We start from the raw sequence: 25580 nt of genomic DNA, 5'->3' as shown, positions 1-25580 counted from the left end.
TACATAGAAAGTCAACACTCTCGCAGCTCCTGCTGGCAACTTTGTTGCTTCTGATCTCTATAAGCACCAATGGTGACAAGTTCAGCACCTCTCCAATACCTTCTGGGACAACTGGAGAAAACAGTTTCTCTCATCACTTCAAACCCGGCGTAAATGGCAGTCTAGTCAACCAAACGTGAACCTCGAGAGTGTTGTTGTTCTGAAAGACATTCAGTCCCCAAGAAACGTGTGTCCCAGTGGACTTGTAACCAAGGTGTTTCCCAGCAAGAATGGTAAAGTATGCACCGTGGAGATAGAGGTGGCCAAACCAGATGTAACTAAGCTCTTTACAAGACCTATTACAGAAACAGTCGTTCTTGCCCCCCCAAAGCCATAAAGACTGGAAATAATGTTTTTGTTTTGTTAAAGAGTGGCGTCAATTTACGCCAGGCGGGAAGTATTCTGTTTTGGTTGTAAAAGTTAGGTTTTAATGTTTTATTTAAGAAAAAACCGTTGATTTAGTTAATTTTATGGTACTTTGTTTAAATAGGATCATTAGAAGTGCAACACTGCCACCTACTGCCGCTTTTTTGTACAGCAGGTAGTGTCTTGTATTAAAACTTTATTCAGGAAGTGTTAGCAGTCACAGAGAAAGGATACTTCGACAGCACATGCTGGAAATTAGCCGCTCCTGCATACATCTTGTTTTTTTATATATATAAATAAATATTTAATGCCCTTCAAATGCTCTGTAAGTTTATGTTTAAAACAGAACTTTTCTGGATCGTATCGTAATGTGAACACAGTATAGCTGCAAGTTGAGATTTATCAGAATAATGTTGGCATTCAGGGTCCATTGACATTAAATACAACCACTCATTTAACGAACACAATGCATTTTTAAGCGAACCTTCATGTTCAACCTCTAATATGGTATCTCATTTCAAATACAGAGCCTAATCTCATGTATGTACAATTGCTGCTGTGCTCAACAAATGATGTTCTTATCCTGAGAGAAGAAAACCTCATTACACATTCCAGCATTTGCTCTACAGCAAATGTAAAGGTAATATGATTTCCTGTAAATGTTTCCAGTGTTGTGACTGATGGTATTACTGATACAGCAGATGTTTCTGTGGCTGGCAGTAATATTTCCTGTGGCAGTCAATCACCTATAAAACCTGATCACTTAATTTCAGCCATCTAGGTTGGAAAAGCCTGCCTCAAATCTGCTATGGATAGAATAGATAATCTGACACCAGTAGTGAGGTGAAACATCAGGAGACTGATGTTAAAGCTGTAAGTAATAAGTGAAAGACTCACGTAACAGAGTGGAAACAAACTATTGCTTTACTGAGGCAGGGAAAAGCTCTTACTTGATCAGGAGAAATTTCTGGGTGGACCAAAATAAAATGTGTGAATCTATCTACACTGAGGATGACCAAGTTCATACGAGCCTTTATACAGAAAACATTCATTCCTTCAGCCAAGGAGTAGCAATTAACCAAGAAATTTTTTTAAAAAAGTCTGAATTGGCTCAAGTTACTTCCCTGGAGTTCTAGCGAATCGTCTTCACTGGGCTCTTGAAGCTTGAGGCAGCCTGGAACTGGAGCTGATAGGCCATTGGGTGGATCTTGAAACCATACAGCCTTGGCACAAACTGGTTGGCTGGTCGTTTCGGCCTGTACTCTGGGTGCACCATGAACAGCATGTGTGGGAATCCCATCCCACCACACAGATGGGGAATCTGTGTGGTGGTGTCAGGAGGATTTAGGGGTGTAGACATCCATGCACTTGGGGCAATAAAGCTTTACCCTTGCTTCACCTGGGATGTCTGACAAACCCATAGGAAGCGTAGGTTGATTCTCACAATACACTCTTGGGCAATAACCAAAATCCCCTTGCTGATACTTTTCCAACATCTGTGCTCTCCCTCTGTTGGTAAGGATGTAACGTGCGTGAATGAGACCGTAGAGCATCTCTGCAGCTTGCTCAATCAGGTCACTCTGGTTAGAGTCGTCTTCAAGTTCCCCACCTGGCTCAAGGTCCAAGATCATGTCCAGGGCCTGACGATAGTGGGGGACCTGTTCATTCAAACCTCTCAGATTGAACTTGTCCTGTATGTAATCGTCATCGACCTCACAGAAGAACTCGTTCCCCCTCAGACCGCAGAACCAGGAGATCCAAGACACCTCCTCCGAGCTGCTCATGGTCCGTAAAATTAATACATTAAATAGCAAATTAGTCTAAGAACTCATTTATGCTCAACGTTAAATACGTATGCATGCGGAGCCTTCTGTCCATACTCTGCGTTCATTTCGTCTGTATTTCTGCACCGCATACACCTTGTTTGAGGTTGCATCGTTGTATTATTCTTTTGATAAATGGTTTTTATACTTTACATATTTTGTCATTTGTGAAGGGATGTGTTTGCCATTCGCTCATTTTATTTTTGTATTTCTCTCTGTCATGCTGTTTTCATTAGTCATGCTATTTTTTTGGTTAATATGGTGTGCTATTACAACATGGAAATATTTGAAATGCTTATTCAACGTGACTTTCAAGAATAAGGGCGATGTGCAGAACTGTAATATCTACAGAGGTATAAAGTTGATCAGCCACAGCATGAAGATATGGGAAAGAGTAATAGAAGCTAGGTTAAGAGGAGAGGTGATGATTAGCGAGCAGCAGTATGGTTTCATGTCAAGAAAGAGCACCACAGATGTGATGTTTGCTGTGAGACTTTTTTTTCAGTGCAGGACTCCGTGGACTATGATGTTCGCAGATAACATTGTGATCTATAGTGATAGTAGGATGCAGGTTGAGGAGAGCCTGGAGAGGTGGAGGTATGCACTGGTGGGAAGAGGAATGAAAGTCAGTTGGAGTAAGAAGAAATACATATGTGTGAATGAGGGGGAGGACAGAGGCATGGTGAGGACGTAAGGAGTAGAGGTGATGAAGGCATATGAGTTTAAATACTTGGGGTCAACTGTGCAAAGTAGCGGGGAGTGCAGAAGAAAGTGCTGGCAGGGTGGAAGAGAGTCAGGAGTGATTTGCGACGGAAATGCACCAGCAAAAGTTAAAGGGAAGGTTTACAAGATGGTTGTGAGACCAGCTATGTTAGATGGTTTGGAGGCAGTGACACTGACAAAAAGACAGGAGGTGGAGCTGGAGGTGTCAGAGTTGAAGATGCTAAGATTTTCATTGGGAGTGATGATGAAGGACAGGATTAGAACAAGTATATTAGAGGGACCGCTCAGGTTAGACGGTTGGGAGACAAAGCAAGCTTGAGAAAGTTTGGACGTGCGGAAGAGCGATGCTGGGTATATTGGGAGAAGGATGCTGAATATGGAGCTGCCAGGGAATAGGTAAAGAGGAGGTTTATGGATGTGGTGAGGGAGGGCATGCAGGTGGCTATAGCGTGACAGAGGAAAGGAAGAGATGGAAACATATGATCCGCTGTGGCGACCCCTAACGGGAGCAGCCAAAAGTAGTAATAGAGACCGATGTTTCCAAGAATAGCTGATGCCAAGATTAAGGAAGGCATTTTGTTGGTCCACAAACCAGACAGGTCATCAATGACAGGGAGTTAGAAGACCTGCTAGTGGGGCCAGAGAAAATAGCATGGAAGGCATTTACGGATGTTGTTGAGAATTTTATTGGCAACTACAGAGCACCAAACTACACTGAGCTGCTTGACAACATGCGTAGAGCATACAAAACCATGACGTGCAACAAGTCATTGAAATTTCATTTTCTGCATTCACACTTGGACTCCTTCCCTGCTGATCCTGGTGCAGTCAGTGAGGAACATGGTGAAAGGTTTCACCAGGACATTGCAACCATGGAAAAGAGGTATCAGGGCAACTGGAATCCATCAGTGCTGGTCGACTGCTGTTGGACACTGACATGAGAGGCACCAGATGCTGAGTACAAATGAACGTCAGCTGCAAAACATTTTAAGCTCAGTTGAACTAACACAACGTGTCAGCATCATTATGCGATCAAACATGTTAAAGTTAATAAGTTATTTTAATGTTTCTCCAAATTCCTACGTGATACAGCAAATCTGATTATTATATTTCAGGAAGCAAACCGTTTGAAAACATTTGTTGTCCAGTTAAATTAACAGGAAGTCAAAATTGTCATCGTGGTGCTGGATATTATCAACAGTGAGCTGAAAGTGAAGGCAAAGCTTGTCTCTGACTAAGAAAAACTTTTGACTGTGCAGTGTTGATTCTCGGTGCGACTGGCAGTATACTGCCATGCCGGGGGGCAGGAACAGAGGGCCCAAATGCAGACAGCGGGGACAGGCTGGTGTAGAACAATGATTTAAAGAAAGCAAGTAAACGTACAACACAGGAACATAGATCCAGGCAGCAAGGGAGACGAGAGATGAAGCATCCAGCTACCAAAAGTCAACATAACGATCCAACCCTGTTTACACTTGGTTTTAAAATGCGTTTTGGGCGATCGGATCACAAGTGGACAGCGAGACACATCCCCGTTTACACCTGTGTCCATCATGAGTCTCCAAATGTGTCCTGCTGACCACTTGTGATCAGATTTCATTACTCCAAAGAAGAAGAAGAAGAAGAAGAAGGCGAAGAAGAAGATTTCATTACTGTCTACGTCACTTCCGCTACAAGGTCACAGGGCCTCAGTCAAGTGGCAGGATTGCCGACTAGCTGTGAAACCAACAGCTAATGTCTGAAGATGTTTTGAGCACTAATATAGTACATGTACAGACCATTCCAGCTGTTGAGATTGGCAGGACTGATTCTTCTGCCCAAATGGAGAGTAGGCGTCTCGTTTCACTTGTACGCCAACCACCTACACTCTCCTCTCTCTCCATTTTTTGAAAGTTGGCGTGCTGTTACCAAAACAACCACCACATCCTGCATTGATGACGTATTTTCCTGTTACGTCCTCATCGGGGACGCATCAGGACACATTAGTGTTTACACTACAAAAGAATTGTGGTCAAATGCGTCCCAGACCACCTCAGCAAGTGGGTTGAGTAACCAGTTCACAAAACATTTTGGTGGTCGTTTACACTTGTATTTAGCGCTGCCCACTTGTGATCCGAATCATCCGATCCCAAAAAACACACTTGAAAACCAAGTGTAAATGGGGTGAAAGATTTGCATCAACCCGGGGAATATAACTGCTGGGGAGCCAAACACCTAAATGGGGTGCAGGTGAGCAGGGCAGGGCAGGAACAGAAATGCCAATCAGGGAATGGGGAACAGGTGAGCTTTGATGATCCAGACCACAAAACCATGACATATGCAAGCAGTCCTTTCATATTGGAGATCGTTTGAGTCACTGCTAATATCCGAAATATTGCTCAATGCAATCTTACCAATTTCATATCAAAGGTTACAGATCTACGTGGATGAAAAATGTATGTTTAGATCACATACCAACAGCCTTTTTTAAAGACCTTACTGGCTGTAGAAAGTTGAAGAAGAGTGCTCTGCCAACTTAGTTTGTCTGGACTGGTAGTGCTGTGAGGCCTGGAAGGAGGGCCATCATCAGAGGAAATCAAGGATTTCTTCTCTGCGGTTTAATCTCAAAATCACGATATTTTGGAGTCCCAGAAAGTTAAATCAGTTCATGTGGATACAAAGTTTAGTGGGAGAAACATTTCCTCAATCAGCTAAGTGACTTTGTCCGTCTCAGCTAACTGCAGGTTTCTCTAATCTTATAAGGACTGGGAAATTGCTGGGACCATTACAATGGGCAAGGGTGCTATTCACAGAGGACTGGGAGATAGCTGCAATCATAGCATTGTAAGATGGTGACAGATGTACACGTCGCCCCCCTTCTCAGTTCAGGGTGGTCATTCCCTCTTCACATAGATGGCCTCTTTGTCTCCCAATTCAAACCAGCATCCCTCCCTATCAAGGATGTGCACATCCTCATCCTTGAAAGAGTGCCCCCTGTCCCGTAGATGGGTGTACACTGCAGAGTCCTGGCCTGGCAAAGTAGCTCTTGTATTGTGCCATCCTCTTCGCCAGAGTCTCTTTGGTTTCCCAGATGTACCAGTCACGGCAATCCTCCTGGCACTTGACAGCATACACTATATTGCTCTGTTTGTGCCCGGGGACCCAATTCTTCGGATGGACCGATTTCTGGTGCAACGTGTTTTGAGGTTTGAAAGCAACTGGGATGCGGTGTTTGGAAAATATGCTTCTCAACTTTTGAAACACTCCCGCCACATACAGAATCATCACTGGTTCTCACTTAGACTGTGGTTGTCCTCCTCCTCTCTTCGATTGGCTGGTGCACTGTTTTGGGTGTCTTCCTGGCTTTGACAAATGCCCAGATAACCACACTTAACCAGGGCCTGTTTAATGCGGGATTTCTCCCCTTCCCCGGCTGCTGTTTCGGTGGGGATGTTGTCAGCTCGGTGGTTCAGTGTCCTGATGACTCGTAGCTTATTCTTCATTGGAATAAGAAACAAACCTTAAGTACTGATCAGTATGTGTTGGTTTATGGTAAACATCATCATTCAAATCCACCCCCCACCCCCCCATCACCAATTGCAATTTCACAGTCTAAGAAGGCTAACCTGTCATTTTTCACCTCCTCCCTGATAAACCTGATGTGGCTGTCCACAGACTTAATGTGCTCAGTGAAATGTGGTATGTCTTGAGATTTAATTGTAACCCAGGTGTCATCCACATACCTGAACCAATGGCTAGATTGTGTTCATCGATAGGACATCAGAACCCTCTTTTTCACTTCCTCCATATACAAGTTGACAACTATAGGTGAAACTGGGAAACCATAGTGCACCCACGCTTCCTTCCATAGTACTTCCCCTTGTATGTGAAGTACGTGGACTAAAGACACAGCTTCAGCAGCAGATAGACGTGTCCTATTATTAAGGGTGGGGTCATCCTGTGACTTCATACGAACTACCTCCATCACTTCAGCAATAGGCACACATGTGAAGAGGGACTTGACATAATAAGAGATCATAATTTCATCTGTCTACATGATGATGTCCCTCAACTTACAAAACCCATGGTGTTCTGAATGTGATGTTCAGTACTGCCTACCAGGGGGTAAGAATACATGCCAGAAACTCAGAGATGTTACAGCTCACTGAGTTAATCATACTAACAATAGGCTGTAATGGTACAGTTGAGGTATCTTCAGTAAACCATACAGACTAGGTGTAGCTTACCCTGGGTATAAACGATGGTACAAAATTCTGTCAACAGCATTGTCCTCTTCTAATAGCTACAGACAATCTATCCCCTTTCTTTTATAACCACTTCCTGGATCTCATTTCAGGGGCTCATAAGTATTTATGTCTCTAAGTAATGTTATAACTTTCTTATGATAGTCTATTTGGTTTAATAAAACAGTACACATACCTTTGTCTGCTGGAATTATGTTGATATTATTGTCCTTACGTACAGTCACGAGGGCATCCCTCTCTTCTCTGGTGATGTTGCACAGCAGCGGCTTTTGCATTGCTGAGTCAGGCTGTGCTGTGGCAAATGTTTTATTCCACTGGGACAATAAATGAGGAACACAACAACAAAAAAAAATCTCTTACAGTATTGTCAAACTTTAATAATGTTCATGAACAGACATACAAAGCACCAGAATGTGCCCTCCCCTGAGAGTGCTCCCCCTTTATACCTTGCTCTTGCTATGCAGCAAAACTGCTGTGTCAGGGTTATTGTAAACATGTCTGTGTTACGGTCACAATGGCATTTATTATGTACCCAAATCTTTTCCCATGATCCCTATTTGGAGGAAGAAGCTTATCTTTACTGCTGGGCTGTCATCCTAATGGATAATAGAACTTGCGTATTGTTGAATGAGTTCATAGGTCAGGCTATTTCCTCTTCTCCTTATCTTTCAGCTCATAATTCACCAGGACCGTTTCTCCAATTACTGTGTTCAGACTTTGCTACACACAGTATGATTCTCGTACATTTTTCTGCTATCAATAACACAACCTTTGTTCTGTTACACTTGAGCTTTAAGCATCTAAGCAATATATGGTATAGGTCATACATGGGCAAAGATTAAGGGTAAGCAAACATGACTATATAGAGGACAAATTCAGGGGTGTCAGTTTGTTTTGAAAAGTGCTGGGGACTATGATGGGTTCAACATGTTCACACCTGTTTTCAGTGGGCTGGCCACATAATGTCGATCGAGGGATGTACACGGCCTTTAAAAGCAACACCTTTTATGTGTTACGATGCTTTCACATCAACCTGCTTAGCCTAAATGGATGACATAGCCTACATAATGGTGCGTCATTCATTCTAGTGTTTTGCAAGTCACTGTCATGTAAAACAATAAAAAAGTTTATGAAATCCATATAACCAAAATGTTTAACTCTGTCAAGTACACCAGCATGTTTCCCAAATACTGGGCCCTTGGACCTATGGGCATTGCAGCACATTAAAAACAAGCAATGTGCCAACATGAACAACGTTAGCGCTCATCCACCGTCAGCCCCCAAACACGATGACAATAGACACTAATAGCCAAGTGCAACTACAGCCCCTTTCCCAGAGGCGAAGGCAAGCAAAGGACCGAGTAACTCAAGGTTGGGGATACCAAAATTACTAGTGTTATTTTTCCTATCTCTATGTTCCAATATGAAAATCATCTAGCCTTGCTATACGCAACGGTCTGTGACTGTACACTAAATAGCGCTATATTTACAGTGCATCCGGAAAGTATTCACACCCCTTCACTTTCCCCACATTTTGTTATGTTACCGCCTTATTCCAAAATGGATTAAATCCCTTTTTTTCTCATCAATCTACATACAATACCTGTAAGCACCATTTATAAGTTATAGTTTTTTGACTTTTGGTTTACATTAAGGGGGATATGCTTCAATTTCATTTGAGGGTATATTGTTATGTCTATGTTTGACCACTGTGAGGCGTATTTATTGTCCCACTACGGCACGCGTGTTGTATTCATGTCAAACAGGAAGTTTTGGTTGGAAGCCGTTCAGTTGTGAATAAAAGCGCCGCAGAGCAACACGGTTGCTCTACCGTAGGCAGGCGCGGATCTACGGGGTGGCAACAGGGGTGGCAGCTGCCATGTCTGGGACACAGTCTTGCCACCCCTGTTGCCACCCCATTTATAAATCAGATAATATGTTTTTAAAGTATATTTTATGTACATGCATGGTGAAGGTCAGTGAGACCCACACCAAACTCATCTCAAACAGTAGAGAACAAAATACATTCGATGAAATCCGAGTTTTGAATAATAACACGTTTAAAATAATGTCCATCGCCCCCCCCCTCCTTGAACCTCATGCCACCCCTTTGCCACCCCAGGAAAAAATCTCTAGATCCGCCACTGACCGTAGGTTGGTATATCTAGCCGACTCAACGTGTAAAACCAGTCTCATGCTGTCTTGTACTATGTGGTTATAGAATACAGTACAAGTCTAAGAGAGCATTAGTAGTCCACTACTACATTAGTAGAACAACCAGCTCACGAGCGGGACGACTGCATCGCCATGACGTCGCAAGAAAACAAACAGGGAAGTAACGTCAGACTCACCTTGTAAAAACGAGACAACAACCAAGACCTGGTCTGAAGAAATGACATTAAGTAAGAAAGCCAGCTGCGCTTTGTGTCATAGATCAATTTTTTCCACGTTGAAAGAGAAGCTGAGTAACGTTACAGCCATCCAACATGGACGACGATAAAAGTGCCACGGCAAGAAAGGCCAACAGCTGCAGTAACCACACTCGCCACAAGAGGGAGCCAAACTACACCGAAAAGGGTCTGGAAGAACAAGCAAGCAGGAGAATAAAAGCAAGAAGATCCAAGCTGTCACAGCTGACATCAAACATGAATAAGGTCGATGGACTAATTAAAAGTAATGAGAGTCCAGACATTGTTGATGAACATTTAAATGAATGCGCTAAACTACAAACAGGATGAGAATGAAAATGTTCTGTTGCTGTTGCCTGAAGATCAATATCAAGCTGATCAAACGGTCTGGTTTAAGCCAAAAATGGACCAAGTCTACAATTTCATGAAAGAAGCTGAAGATTGGATAACTTCTAAAATGCAACAACAGCAGGAATAGGTGCAGCCAGATGACAGTGTGTCTGTGACTAAAATCCCAAAAAAGAAAAAAATCTAAAAGCACAACAATAACAACAAGCAGCAGCTCAATAAGTACCCGCTCATCGAGAACTTCAAAGACCTCATCCATAATGTCTGCACGACAGAAGGAACGAGCAGAACATGCAGCCTTGCTAGCACGTGCAGCATCCCTAAAACAGAGAGGGGAATTAGATATGGAAGAGTGCAAGTTAAAGGCAAGAAAGGGTAAGCTAGAGCTGGAGACAGCTATTGCTGCTTCCACAGCCAAAATAAAAGTTTTGGAAAGTTTTGAGCAAGAGAGCTGTAAAAATGATGTCACTGTTAGTCCTGAGGCAAGCATTAAGGATTTTCATCTAGGCACTGAGGAGCCAGAAGTTAGTCATAACACTGAAAGCCAAAGGTACACAAATATCAAATGAAACAAGAAAGTGACATACAGCAAACTGATGTCACTGGTAACCCAGTAAACCTGTGTGAAGTGACGCTGAAACAAAATTACATCACTGAGACGTTAGTCAAACAACAGAGGCTGTCACACCTGCCTCAAAGAGACGTGCCAGTTTTCAGTGGTGATCCGCTTGACTTTAAATCATTCTTAAGAGCTTTTGACCATACAATTCATGACAAAACTGATAGTGACAGTGACAGGTTATACTATCTCGAACAGTTTACCAGAGGTGAACCTAGAGACTTAGTCAGAAGTTGTCAGCACATGAATCCACTTCAAGGCTTCAATGAGGCAAGGAAGTTGCTGATTTATCATTAAGGTAACGAGCTGAAAATAGCAAATGCCTACATGAATAGAGCATTCAACTGGCCACAAATTAAACCAGACGATGCTATGGCTCTCCATAGTTATTCCTTGTTTCTCCCTGGTTGCAATAATGCAATGCAAGATATTAACCAGCTTCAGGAAATGGAGCATCCCACTAATCTCAGGGTATTTGTCTCCAAGTTACCATATAAGATTAGAGAAAAGTGGAGAGCGTCTGCTTTTGCCATTCAAGAAATGAGGGGAAGTAGAGCTAGATTTTCAGATCTAGTCAGATTCATAAACAGACAAGCTAAAATGACTGCAGATCCTGTGTTCGGCGAGATAAGGGATGCTGAAGTTAGAGGAAAACCTCAGGCAAATGCGAAAATGATCAGAGCATCTAGGCCAAAGGGGAGTACATTTGCCACAAGTGCAGCACCCACTGCAAATGAAGCCACACATGAAAAAGGTAAAAACTCCTATCAGAACACAACCAACGCTCACCAGAAGCCATGTACATATAGTGAAAAACAGCATACATTGGCAGAATGTCACAAAACCAGGAACCAGCCTTATAAGGAAAGGCTGGAGTTTCTCAAAGGAAAGGTCTGTGTTTTTCATGCTTGACACCAGGGCCGGTTCTGCGGGGGTAGCAACCGCACGGGGCCCAGGACTGGAGGGGGGCCCAGAAAAAAAAACCTTTCTGCGCCGATTCTGCTGTAAGTGCTTGCCAGGTGTTTCTTACAACTCCATTCTCAAACGCAAGTGCAGAGCCCTCTTTCAGCAAACTGAAATTGATCAAGACATTTGAGATCAACGATGTCCCAAGAAAGACTGTCTGCGTTGGCTGTGTTGTCCATCGAGAACCCTGTGGCAAGACAGGCGGATTACAATGACACAATTAGGGATGTAACGGTTACCGGTTTAATGATTAACCGCGGTAAAATTCCCGACGGTTAGTATTACCGTTTCAAATTTTAATTATCGTTAAAACCGTGTTTGATTACCGCGCTTTGAAAACCTCACGGTAAATACTGTCCAGCATGGGCTCTCAGACGCAGGCGCGCAGGCGCAGCAGGCAACGTGGGTTTGTTTTGCCTCAATGAAACATGGAAGGCACAGGCAGTGACGGCGCTCGGGAGATTTTTTCGCCTACTACTACTATGGTGGTGGGGACTGTTCCGCAGTTACAGACAGGTTGTCTCTACTAGAGAGACGTGTCCGTGAGTTTTTCCCCCAGAAAAAAACCCTTTTATTTACAACAAAGAGGTTGTAGGAGCCAAATGTCTCCTAATGGTTAATAATTACTGTTTTAATTAGTAATTTGAATAATTAGTTTAAATACTTATTTTTACACATTGTATACTTTAGGTAACTGCTTTCTTTATGTCTGTATACGCCCATTTCACGCCGCGGCCATCTTGAATTAAAAAAAACCAAGTGGTGGGAACTTAGCCACGCCCCCTTCTCACTCAATCGGAAATCAATGCAGCAGACCGAAGAGGACTGTGCAGACACAGGCCATGATGAGAGGAATTGAGTTGGAGCCCGTTGCAGCTACACAGTGTGAAGAAGTAACTGGACACTCGGTCTCCACTTTCGGTTTCACCATCAACCCCAACGCCCCACATTTGGTGTAGCAGGTGTCAGCTGGGGTAGCAGCTGTCAGCTGGGGTAGCAGGTGTCAGGGGCGTTCGTTTTGATGTCAAGGGCGAGAGGCTGTGACAACTATTAAGTAAAAGGAAAGTGTTACAATAAAAAGAATGAGTGTAATTAACAGCGATAAATGATAAAAGGGGAACTTTGAACAAATGAGATACAAACAAAACAGAGAGGGGCAAAAAAAAATAAACAAAACAAAACGAGAGATCGAGAGTGTGTTATACTGACTACCTGTTCATATTATACTTACCTGCAGTACCACCCCACACCCTAAGGAGGTACAGTTGAGCCCTAGGGTTATCAAGTTGATGAGTTCAGACATACACAGATTAAGCAGTGATAACGGAAATGACAACTTGTGAATCTGTACACTGTTCCGTGAGACTGAATAAAATCTGCGAAATGCGATTGACTTCTCCTTTACTCTCAAAACTCATACTGTCACTGCCTTTTCTAGTTCAACTGTGCGCATGCGCAGCTCAAATATACGGTTGACCGAGATCGGGCAGCGACAGAGCAGTGGCGGTCGAGTGAGCTCGAGACCGAATAAGAGAGGGAGCGAGAATTTTTTTCTTTTTTTAAGATTTTGAATCACTGCAACCACGAGAGGTTATTGATCATACAGTCATAACTGTGCCCAACAAATACATAAATATTAGGCTGATAGGTCCAGCAGTATGCAAGCTGAGCTGCTGACACATACACACACAAGCACACACAGACGCACGCGTATCAAACGTATCATCCTCTACAGGCTGCTGACTGGCCGAGATAATTATTGTAAACAGGAACAAAGGTGCATTTTTCTGGACGATTTTTTTTCGCAAGTACTGAATTTACAATAACGTCTAGTGGCAGTCAGAATAGCAACTATTGTTTAAAAATAGTTACTATAGTCTAATGTTTAGTGACTAGACCCTTAAAATGAATAAACGAAACGGCCTGCCATAGTCTCTCACACAAGCATAACGAAGCCTCCATGTCCAATCAGCTTCTGTTTCACAATAGAATGTTGCCTGTTGCCATGGTTTCTGATATTCACGCATGGCGTTGTAGCGACATTTTCTCCAAAAATCATTAATTTTCGCTAATATTCAATAAAAAAAATAGCGCAAAAAGTGGTCGGTTCGTTAAAGAGTTATAATCTCCGAGTAATGAGCAAATAATTTAACTTTCAGTTATTTATTGCACCCTGATTGAGTTTCGTAGTGGTTTGTCGCCCCATAAATAGCCGACGGCCGCACTTGGCTGTCGGGAGAGCGGGTTGTGTCATCGCGAACGGCTCTTAGATTAGAGGTTAGTGGCTCCCTCGGGCTGCGCTGTCGCGAGCGGGTGTGAGATAGAGGTGAGTGGATCCTAGGCAGAGGCTAGAGCGAACGAGACGCGCTGCGTGTGAGGACGTCCCTGCCGGAGGGGCCCCCTCCCCCCCGCGAACGGCCCCCAGATAGCCAGCCGCACCCGGCAGCTGGTGTCCGATGAGGGAATGAGAAAACTATATATGTGCGCGAATGAGTGCGTGGATGTCCCTGCCGGAGGGGCCCTCGCTGACTGACGTAGCCTCTCTCCTTTTCTTTTTTTTTTTAATTCATTGTAGGCCAGCTGCCGGTGTGGAAAAACACTGGCTGCACTACATGGCCGATAGAAACGGAAATGGTTTTCGGCGTCAGCTTCCTCCTTCGGTGGGTTGATGCTTGTGGGTCCGTGGACGTCACTGCCAGCTGTTTCCGGCGTCCGCCTTCATGACGTCTGCTGTTTATTTTTTATTTTTTTATTATCTCTTCTCTATATTCTGCCCTAACCTCTTCATTTGTTCTACTGAGTCATCTATTTTCTGTGCTTCGTTTACTGATCACTAGATTGTCTAGTTTTCTTTGTCAAACGACACTTGTGTTGAGTAGGCAGCCTCTCGTTCATAGTTTACCAGCTTCGAGCTTAGCCTAGTTTAGCAGTTAGCTCTATTGCATTAGCCTAGTTTAGCAGTTAGCTCTATTGCATTAGCCTAGCTTAGCAGTTAACTCTATTGCATTTGTAGTCAAAGCAGCCTCGTTAAAACGATGGTGGTGGGGACTGTTCCACAGTTACAGACAGGTTGTCTCTACTAGAGAGACGTGTCCGTGAGTTTCCCCCCCCCCAAAAAAAAACCTTTTGTTTACAACAAAGAGGTTGTAGGAGCCAAATGTCTCCTAATGGTTGATAATTAATGTTTTAATTGGTAATTTGAATAATTAGTTTAAATACTTATTTTTACACATTGTATACTTTAGGTAACTGCTTTCTTTATGTCTGTATTCAGTTTGCTGTGTAGTCTTTGATAGGTGCATGTCACTTTAAGAACCAGAGAAGGGTGTTCCTGGGTTAACGCGCTCCGGAAAAGGAAGTAAACGGGAGGGCCAATTGCCTAGAATGGAAGAGTGGACCCACACGCTTTTTTTCTGACCGTCCATAGCCTACGTGCTGGGTTGGGGCAGATTACTTTGAAATGTAGTCATTTACTGAATAGAAATTACATGACAATTTTTATAATCAGTAACGTAATCCATTGGATTACAAACATAATATAATCTAATCTGAATACGTTTGGATTACTTTTGGATTACTTCAAAATCAAACATTGAACATATTGCACCGTATACTTAAAAAAATGGATACAACCACAACATTTTGAGTTCCACAAATTTACTCTTTAAATGTCTAAACATCAAAAACCTTTTCAATGCAAATACAATGCATTTACCATATTCAGCATTTACAAAACAAACATTTCTTGTAACTCTTGTTACAAGACTTGTGAAAGGGGAGTTCTTACTCAAAAATATTTCTTCCATTTTAAATGTAAATAAAAAGGGATGAATACCCTATTATCATTATCTATCAATCAATGAAACTGAAGACAAGGGAATTGACGTTGGTTTGGGAAATATTATTCACAAATTGTTCAATACTTGCTTGTTTCGCTTCTGGCTCTCCATGAGTTGATCTGCTAGGTCCCGAAGTCTCTGTGTCAGCCCTCTGTGTGCTCTTCACAAATTTCCCAGCATGGCTTCTCTGAAAATGCATGGAAGGGAAAAAAATGAAACAAAAATACAAGTTTCACTCGAAAGTTATTTGCATTGTTTGATCAGAAATCATTAGAAATAATATGCTTTATCCTGTTACTTTTGAAATAATTGAAAGTGTTCATAAATTAGGCTACTTCTAACAGGTAGGCAATTATCCTTATATTAAAAATCAAAGCACTTAGATAAGACATTTCACTGGCATCAGTTAGGGTTGGGGCACTTTTTATCATTCAGTAACTGAGAAGCTGTGACTGACATTCAAACTATCGTTGAGTCAAATCATCGGATGGTATTACTGTTACAGCTGAGTAGGCTGTTTAGAAGACGCCTTTGTCCCAAGCAACTTACAAAACATAAAGAAGAGTTGCACGGACAGTGTGGGCAATCTTCACAGCGCGCTGTATAGGCTAAAGTTTCATCTTTTTCTAAACTCAACTTGTCACATGTTCAGTTTAGCTAGCCAGCTAGTTAGCTAACTACAGTGGAAATGAGTGATCAAAAGCATCAACATTCTATTTCGACAGGAAAACTACTATTATCAATACTGATGTGGCAGACGCAAATGTGCTTATGAGCACTGAAATAATTCTAAACAACATTCTTTATCAAAAAGCTAAACCCATCTTTTTACTAACGTTAGCTAACTGAGAGGCAGACTTACCTTGAGGTGTTTCTACAGGTCTGAAGTTGATGTCTTTACTGATGACAGCACCTGTATTTTAGGTTTGCACAAATTGCAGTCGACGTAATTGTTGTTATTGTGCATATTTTCTAACTGAAATTGATGGTGATGTTGCCAGGAATAGAATGCTAATTTTGGTGCTGATGAACCGCTGCTGCACCGCTGCTGCTTGCACCTTCCATCTTGACTCAACCTGTGAACGTAATGGTTCTGCCAGTTGCATACAAGAAACAGGCCAGGCCATTGGTTGGGTAGTGACCTCTAGTGGGTATACAGACACAGCTGCTTGGATTCCTTCCACATGTATGTCGCGCCTTTTCATGAGTCAATAGCATTGGTTATCACATATATTTTAAAAAAATCATGATTTTAAAATTGCCACAATTTAATGAAGTAATCATTGACAATGTAACCATAATCCAATTACAATTTTTTTCAAGAGTAATGTGGTCTGATTATAGTTCTTTTTAATTTGATTACATAATCCATTACATGTAATCCGTTACTACCCAACCCTGCTAACACATATATCTAAACCTAAAATAAATAGATGTCCAGGAGAACGACCGCCAGTTAGGATGACTCGGACCTGCCCGTCTACATGGGCTAGCAGTTAGCTTAGCCTGCCCCGCTTCCACGTCCTGTGAGAACGCCCTCAGTGTTTCCTCTTCGGGTGCAGCTCTGTTCAGGGCCGTGATCCTTGGGCCTACAGGACTCAGCAGACCAGGCTCCCTCAGCCGATACAACGCCTGCTCCCCCAGCCAGACACTCTCGACACACCTCCCCGCACTCCACACGACAACACTAAAAACACAGTCAAGGCTGGGCGAGAATGCTGCCAGACCACCCTCGTAGTTATCGGAACTACCGGTCTGCCTGGACTAGCAGTTAGCTTAGCCTGCCCCGCTTCCGCTTCCTGTCACACCGTGCTCGGTGTTACCTCTTGATGCACAGCTCCAGGCAGGGCCGTGGTCCCTGGGTCCACAGGACGCAGCTGCCATTTGGGTCTGCAATTATTTTGTCACTTTCAAAAGAAATACTTTTGTGTATAGGAATAGCTGTGCCTCTGGCCCTAGAATCAAACTTGGAATGAAATGTGTCCCCTACCCTGCTCCTCTGGGTTCTTAAAACATCTTCCCTACGTAATTATGTCTCTTGAAGGAAGGCTACTCCCGCCCCCAGTTGATCCAGATGTGCCAGCACTTTATTCCTCTCCACAGACTGATTTAGCTTTCACATTCCAAGAAATAAAATTGACATTTTTACCACTATTCCTAACCATGCTCATGATTTCCTCTGTTGAATTGTAAAATACAGAGTATTATACCAGGGTACAGAATAATATTAAGTACAGAGCATTACAACAGGGTATGAATACTATTAAGTACCGAGTATTATACCAGGATACAGAATGCTATTAAGTACAGAGTGTTATACCAGGGTACAGAATACTATTGAATAAAAGGAAAGTGCTACAATAAAAAGAATGAGTGTAATTAACAGCGATAAATGATAAAAGGGGAACTTTGAACAAATGAGATACAAACAAAACAGAGAGGGGCAAAAACAAAACAAAACGAGAGATCGAGAGTGTGTTATACTGACTACCTGTTATATTATACTTACCTGCAGTACCACCCCACACCCTAAGGAGGTACAGTTGACCCCTAGGGTTATCAAGTTGATGAGTTCAGACATACACAGATTAAGCAGTGATAACGGAAATGACAACTTGTGAATCTGTACACTGTTCCGTGAGACTGAATAAAATCTGCGAAATGCGATTGACTTCTCCTTTACTCTCAAAACTCATACTGTCACTGCCTTTTCTAGTTCAACTGTGCGCATGCGCAGCTCAAATATACGGTTGACCGAGATCGGGCAGCGACAGAGCAGTGGCGGTCGAGTGAGCTCGAGACCGAATAAGAGAGGGAGCGAGAATTTTTTTTTCTTTTTTTAAGATTTTGAATCACTGCAACCACGAGAGGTTATTGATCATACAGTCATAACTGTGCACAACAAATACATAAATATTAGGCTGATAGGTCCAGCAGTATGCAAGCTGAGCTGCTGACACATACACACACAAGCACACACAGACGCACGCGTATCAAACGTATCATCCTCTACAGGCTGCTGACTGGCCCAGATAATGTTGAGATATGACACTAGTGTATTTGTATGACTATGTGTTACTGTGTACTATTATTTTGTTTACGACTTTGTTTGTCCACAAGTGGGCGGTGTTGCGCTTGCATGCGCGGATTGATTACGTCACTGAGACGCTGTTCATTTTCTTCTTCTCCCAAAACGACCGAATAAACGAAGGCTGCATTTTTTCCCTCCAGCGGAAGTTCGGTAGTCAGAACGATTCCTTATAACGGTTTAATAATCCACTTCATCTGCGCAGAGATAGACATAAAGTATTAGTCTAGTCTTCTAACAGGTTACGGGCCCAGATAACGTTGGATTATTTAGTAGTTTGATAAAAGAAGTACACGAAGTGTGATAACCTCGGATGGCGGGATGCGCGCAGGTTAGCACGGAGTAGCAAGTTAGCAAGTGTGAAGCTAGTTAGCATCGAGAGAGACAATCGGGAAGCTAACGGAACGCTAAGCTAAGCTAACGCTACCCAGGGAGATGGAGCGAAAGAAGAGCAGGTGGCCCACATTCAACGGACAGGCCGATGAGTATGAACTGTGGGAAGAGCGAATGCTCTGTTGCATGCATGGTGTGGGGCTGAAAACCACCATTCTTACCGAGCCCGTGGGACCTTTGACAGCGGAAGAGCAGGCCCTAGACGAGGAGCGGAACGCGGACGCCTACTGCGCATTGGCACCTTTATTGGACAACACAAGCTTGGGACTGATCTTCAGAGAAACGAAGAACAACGGTAGAGAGAGTCTACGGGTGATGCGGGAACATTACATTGGTAAGGGCAGACCCCGGATTGTCACTCTGTATGTAACATTGACTGGGCTAAAGAAAGCTGATAATGAGACGATCACCGAATACATTATCCGAGCTGAACAAATCATTACGGCTCTCAAAGGGGCGGGAGAAGCACCGAGTGAGGGACTAATGATGGCCATGGTGATGAGGGAAATACCCGAGAGATATAAGCCATTCACTCTAATGGTGACACATGGCGAGACATTGGGACAATTTAAGGCCAAATTGAGAAACTTTGAGGCGGCAGAAGATGTAGCTACTGCTACAGCATCGGACGAGACTTCCGAGAGGGTGATGAAGGCCCACGCAGCGCCTAAGAAAAAGCCAGTGAAACGCTGTGAGGGAGAAGATGATCAAACGGTGTGCTGGCGATGCGGTGACAAAGGCCATCGGAAAACGGACTGTTCACGCAGCGTGTGGTGCAGCTTCTGCCGGGTCAAGGGTCACACGGACAAAGTGTGCAAGAAGAAGGACCGCGCTGATGGAGCCAGATGTGCACGCGAGCAAGGTGCCGGCGGCGGCGGTGGTCACGGAGCAGGTCGAGGTCAGGGACCGGGGAATACTGCGGAAGAAGAGAACTACATCTTCAGAGTGCAGGCTGGAGAGACCAGCTCAGCAGGACCAGGACGACGGCAACAGTTCAAACCAGGATTGATTGTGGACTGTGGGGCTTCTTCCCACATAGTCAATGATAAGAAGAAGTTCAAGAGCTTTGACAGCTCGTTCGAGCCAGAGAAACACTGCATGGAGCTGGCGGACGGTAAGCGCACCTTTGGTGTGGTGCAGGGCAGGGGAGATGCTACGGTATGTCTGCTCGACAGTGAGGGGCGACGGTGTAGAGTGACACTGCGGAACGCACTATATATTCCATCGTACCCCCAAGAGCTCTTCTCTGTGAAGTCTGCGACAGCACACGGAGCCAGTGTGTTCTTCGAAGAGGGCAGAGGTGCCCTGATGTCACCGGATGGTACCAGGTTTGACATTTTTGTACAGGGGAAAATGTACTATTTGCAAACTGAATGTGTTGTTGAAAAGTGCCATGTGAGCCATGATATAGAAACTTGGCATGAGATAATGGGCCACTGCAACTATGACGATATCATAAAGCTACAGGATATCACTGATGGTATGCATATAAAGGGTAAAGTGTGTAAACCTGACAAAGAGTGTGCAGTATGCATAGAAGGGAAGTTTACCCAAAACAGGAACAGGAAATCTACAGACAAAGCCAAGACACCACTGGAGTTGGTAAACACTGATTTAGCCGGTCCTGTGGCAAACGAGTCCATTAATGGTTTCAGGTACATGCAATCATTTACAGATGTGTGCACAGGGGCAGTGTGTGTTTATTTCTTAAAAACAAAGAGTGACACAGTGCAAGCGACTGAGAAATTTCTGGCAGATGTAGCTCCCTATGGGACAGTGAAATGCATAAGGTCAGACAATGGAACTGAGTTTACAGGCAAGGAGTTTCAAACCCTGTTGAGACGGAACAAAATAAGACATGAGACGTCCTGCCCATACTCTCCCCATCAAAATGGCATTGCAGAGAGAGAAGGACGCACACTATTCGAGATGGCAAGGTGTATGCTAATAGATAGTGGTCTACCAAAGAGCCTCTGGCATTATGCTGTACAGGAGGCAGCCCACACCAGAAACAGATGTTTCAACAAGCACACAGGCACTACGCCATACACGGCAATGACAGGAAAAAAGTGCAACATGGCTAGAATGCAAAAGTTCGGGACAGAATGCTATGCTTACCAGCAGGACAAGGGAAAGTTAGATTCTAGATGTGAGAGGGGGCGTTTTGTAGGACACGACAAGAACAGCCCGGCCTACCTAGTCTACTACCCTGACCAAGAGAAAGTACAGAAACACAGACTAGTTAAGTTTATACACAAGGCAACTAGTGAAAATTATACTCAGACACCAGGTCTGCACCCAGAAGACTGGGTAAGAGAGAGAAAGTCTGTTGAGACAGCTGCAACTCAGCCTAGAGTACAGACTGACGGTACACAGTCAGCACCCGAGGATGATGACGAGGAGCACCCAAGGGTGACATCACAAGCCTCAGCCAGTGGGAGGTACCCCCAAAGGGGAACGCAACCCTCCGAGATACCTGATTGACTATAGTCAGGGCGACAGTGATGACAGCTCACTCACTACTATAGATTATGCATACAGGGCAGTGTGCGGTGTCCCTCTGACCTTTAAAGAGGCCATGGAATCGCCAGAATCAGAAAAGTGGTCCAGGGCAATGGACGAGGAAATGGAGTCTCTAAGAGACAACAAAACATTCACCCTTATGAAATTGCCAGAGGGCAAGAAATCAGTGGGAGGAAGGTGGGTGTATTCGATAAAGACAGATATAGACGGACACGACAAGTACAAGGCTAGATTTGTTGCAAAGGGATATAGCCAGAGAGCTGGGGTGGATTATGGGGAGACATTTTCGCCAACAGCCAACCTAACAAGTGTTCGAGTGCTTCTACAGAAGGCGGCTCAGTATGACTTGATTTTACACCAGATGGATGTAAAGACGGCCTATCTTCATGCCCCCATAGACTATGACATATACATGGAACAACCTGAGGGTTATATTGAGAAGGGAGAAAAACTAGTGTGTAAACTAGAGAAGTCAATCTACGGCCTCAAGCAGTCTGGCCGCAATTGGAATTTACTGTTACACGAGTGTTTGACAGGTGATGGTTTTACACAAAACCAATCAGACCATTGTGTGTACTCCCAAGGAGTCAAAGGAAGGGAAAACGATCATTATAACCTGGGTAGATGATCTTATCATAGCATCAAGCAGCACAGAGATGCTGAGTAAAGTGAAAAAGATGCTGTCCACAAAATTCAGGATGAAAGATCTGGGCAGGTTAAAGTGCTTTCTTGGGATGGACTTCACTCAGTCCGCCAACTGTGTAACAGTTTCACAACAAAGGTACTCTGAGAAAATATTGGAGCGTTTTGATATGCAGGAGTGCAGGGTAAGAGAAACCCCATGTGAGCAGAAATTAGACTACTCAGAAGATGCACCAAAAATGTTAGATGTGAAAAAGTACAGAAAGGTGGTCGGGAGTCTAATATACTTAGCTACATGTACACGTCCAGATTTATGTTTTGTTGTGAGCAAGCTATCTCAGCATTTTGCAGAGCCTACTGAAGAGCAATGGGTGACAGTAAAACATGTGTTTCGTTACCTTAAGGGCACCACAGACAAACAGCTCTGTTACAGGAAGAGCGACGAGAAGCTTGGCTTACAGGCATATAGTGATGCCGACTGGGCTTCAGATACTGCGGATAGACGCAGCACATCAGGTTACTGTGTGAGCATGAGCAGGGGAAGTGCACTTATCTCTTGGAAAGCCAAGAAACAAGCTACTGTGGCACTTTCTACGTGCGAGGCGGAGTATATGGCTCTGGCTTTAGCCAGCCAGGAATGTATTTATGTTGAACAGTTACTGGGAGGTATTGATTCATATGAATACAAGAGAACAGTGGTTTATGAGGACAACCAGGGGACAATAGCTTTAGTGAAGAACCCGGTGTGTAGGCAACGCTGCAAACATGTGGATATCAAATACCACTTTATAAGGTCTACCATAAGAGAGGAAAGGATGTCATTGGTGTATTGCCCTACAGACGACATGGTTGCGGATGTAAAGACGAAGCCCGCATCCAAGGTAAAACTGAAGACATTTGCTAAGGCAATGTTTGGTGTGTGAAATGTGAGTGGTATGGGTTATACCAAGTTTTATTTTTATTTTTGTTCTATGAATAAGAAAAGGTATACAGTAAGCTCATGATTCATAAGTGGGAGTGTTGAGATATTGTGGGGTACTTGGGATTTAGTAGCCCCCCATCTATTTTTTATTTTATATACTTACCTTCATTGACCACTCACTAATAGTAAAGAGGAGAATTGTCTGCTGTGTTGTTGTGATAGCCGGTTCTCGCCACAGGAGGGCACTGCAGGTTAATTGCTTCTAGCCTGTGTGACGTAGTGCTGGCTCTCGCCGTGCACTCTGGGACATAGAGTCGTCAGATGAGTGTTGCCGTTCGTATAGTGAGCCATGCTCTGAAAACGTGTCCTCTGTAATGTCTATTTGACAGATGGAGTAAAACAACAAAAACACCAGCCCTTGTAAGTGTCATTCTTATCAAGTGTGCTACAAATATTGGTGCCGAAACCCGGGATCAGCGCCATTGCCACCATTGTCAGGAGAAGAAGTGGGGAGCGGAGTGAGAACACGTGACCAACAATGGAACTGGAGCTTGAGCAACTGCAAGACAGGCTGAGTGAGACCCTCCTGCAGTTAGGGCTGGACCAGTTAAAAGAGGTGTGTGTTATTGCTAAAGTCCCCACTGAAAACCAGACAAAGAGGCATGCGCTGATCAGACTTATTAGTGAAACTGTGGATGAAGCAATTGAGAAGGAGGATGAAGAGGTAGCACGTCAGTTTCTGTCCAGACTAGTGGACCTCTCTAGTGAAATGAAGCAGAGAGGGGCGGAGTCACATACTGGTGCAGGTGCAGACAGTACTAACAAGGATGCTGCTGAATTGGCAAGCTTACATGAACAATATCAGGCCTTACAGTCCAGCTTTACTGCATCCACAAAAGCGCTTGAGGAAGAGATATCACGCCTCAGTGAGAAACTAAGTCTTAAAGAACCCAGTAGACCTAGTCAACCTTCAAACCCAATCCCGTCAGTAATCCAACCCCCTGAAGTAACCATACGCAGAGACTTTAAGATAAATGGCCAAATAGGAGAACGGGGGCAGATAGACAAGTTGTCTTATATAAATCTTACGCATCAGATTGATATGGGGGTGAGAAAAGGCCACAGCGAGTTGGAGATAATAGAGGCTGTAATCCGAGCCATCAGCCCTGGGCTGACTCTCCGTGACTTGTTAGAGATCAAAACCGAACTCACCCTCCCTCAGCTGAGGACCATTCTGAAAGGCCATTTCAAAGAGGATAGCTCTGTGGACCTATATCACCGACTAATCAACATCACACAGGACAGTCAGGAGTCACCACAGAACTTCCTGTTCCGAGCCATAGCATGTAAAGAGAGACTCTTAGCAGCAGCGAGAGAGCCTGGCTCTGATGAACAATACAGCCCTGAACTGATACAGAAGAAGTTCCTAAGAGCTGTGGGAACTGGGCTAGTGAGTGACCAGGTAAAATATCAGCTCAAGAGCTATCTCGATGATCAAGCAACTACTGATGATGTTCTCATTGTTAAGATGATAGAGGCCGCAAGTTTCGAGTCAGAGAGACAGCGGAAATTCAAGAAGAGCTCCCACAGTAAGGAAACCAGAGTGCGGGAAGTGCGAGCTGAGGCACATCAGTATCTAGGAGCGGAAGCTGCAGTGGTCGGGGGTCAGGAGTCGTCACCATCAACATCCGCGAGTGTGAAAGCCCTTAAGACACAGGCAGGGAACCAAAAGGAGTCTGCGTTCTACGAGATAATCCAACAGCTGAAAGGAGAAATGGAACAGATGAGAAAAGCCATGAACCACTCCTCTGGCCAAAGACCTTCTCGTCAGCAGCAGCCTGTGAGGAAGCGCGGATGCAAAGCCTGTCAAGACAGTGAAAGGGGCGACCAGTGCAACCACTGTTTCAAATGCGGACAGAGTGGCCATCTTTCAAGAGGGTGTAGAGCTCAGAGGCCTGAAAAATCGGAGCAGGTAGACACGTCTAGCTGTACTGTCACCAGCAAGCTCATCGACGACAGTATTCAGCTACTAGAAGCCAGAGTGTCTGCCCGACAGCGAGACGAGGCAGGGCGGGAACAGCAAGCACCCACAGTGAGTCATATCTCCTCAAAACGCCAGTCACAGCTGCTGAACCTAATTGGAAAGAAATACATGATAAACTGTTACATTGATGGTGTAGCCACACAGGCATTGTGGGATACCGGGTCGCAGGTCTGCCTAATCAGTGAAGAATGGAGGAGAAAACATCTCCCACACACCAAGGTGAGAAGCACAGAAGAGATCCTTGGCCCTGGCACCCTGACTGGTAAAGCAGCAAACCAGACAACCATTCCTTTCTCTGGATGGGTGGAAGTGACTGTCCAGTTAGCACCGAATAGCACCACTCAGACTCCACCAATGGAACTCACTGTGCCAATACTAGTAACCACACACCAGGGCACCGCAGAAGAACCGATCATCGGTTACAATGTAATTGAACACCTGTTAGAGTCTGGAGCTGGACAGCCATCAAGTGTAATCACAAAGGCACTAAGCATTGCGTTCGCGGTTGACTACAAGAAGGCTGAAGTCCTCGTGAAGCTGATAAACAGCCAAGATGATATGGAAGGTGAGGGGATGGTTAAAGTGGGCCGAGA

At 44.1% G+C, this 25580-nt stretch overlaps 1 pseudogene; it reads right to left on the bottom strand.

Annotated features, from left to right (window-relative positions):
* Positions 1 to 1537: 1537 nt before the first annotated feature.
* Positions 1538 to 2296, bottom strand: LOC130121234 (casein kinase II subunit beta-like; annotated as a pseudogene).
* Positions 2297 to 25580: the final 23284 nt, after the last annotated feature.

Source organism: Lampris incognitus, chromosome 11 (assembly GCF_029633865.1).
Source record: "Lampris incognitus isolate fLamInc1 chromosome 11, fLamInc1.hap2, whole genome shotgun sequence".
Lineage (NCBI taxonomy): Eukaryota > Metazoa > Chordata > Actinopteri > Lampriformes > Lampridae > Lampris > Lampris incognitus.
Note: the sequence above shows the minus strand (reverse complement) of the source record. Positions and strands in the feature narration are given on the sequence as shown.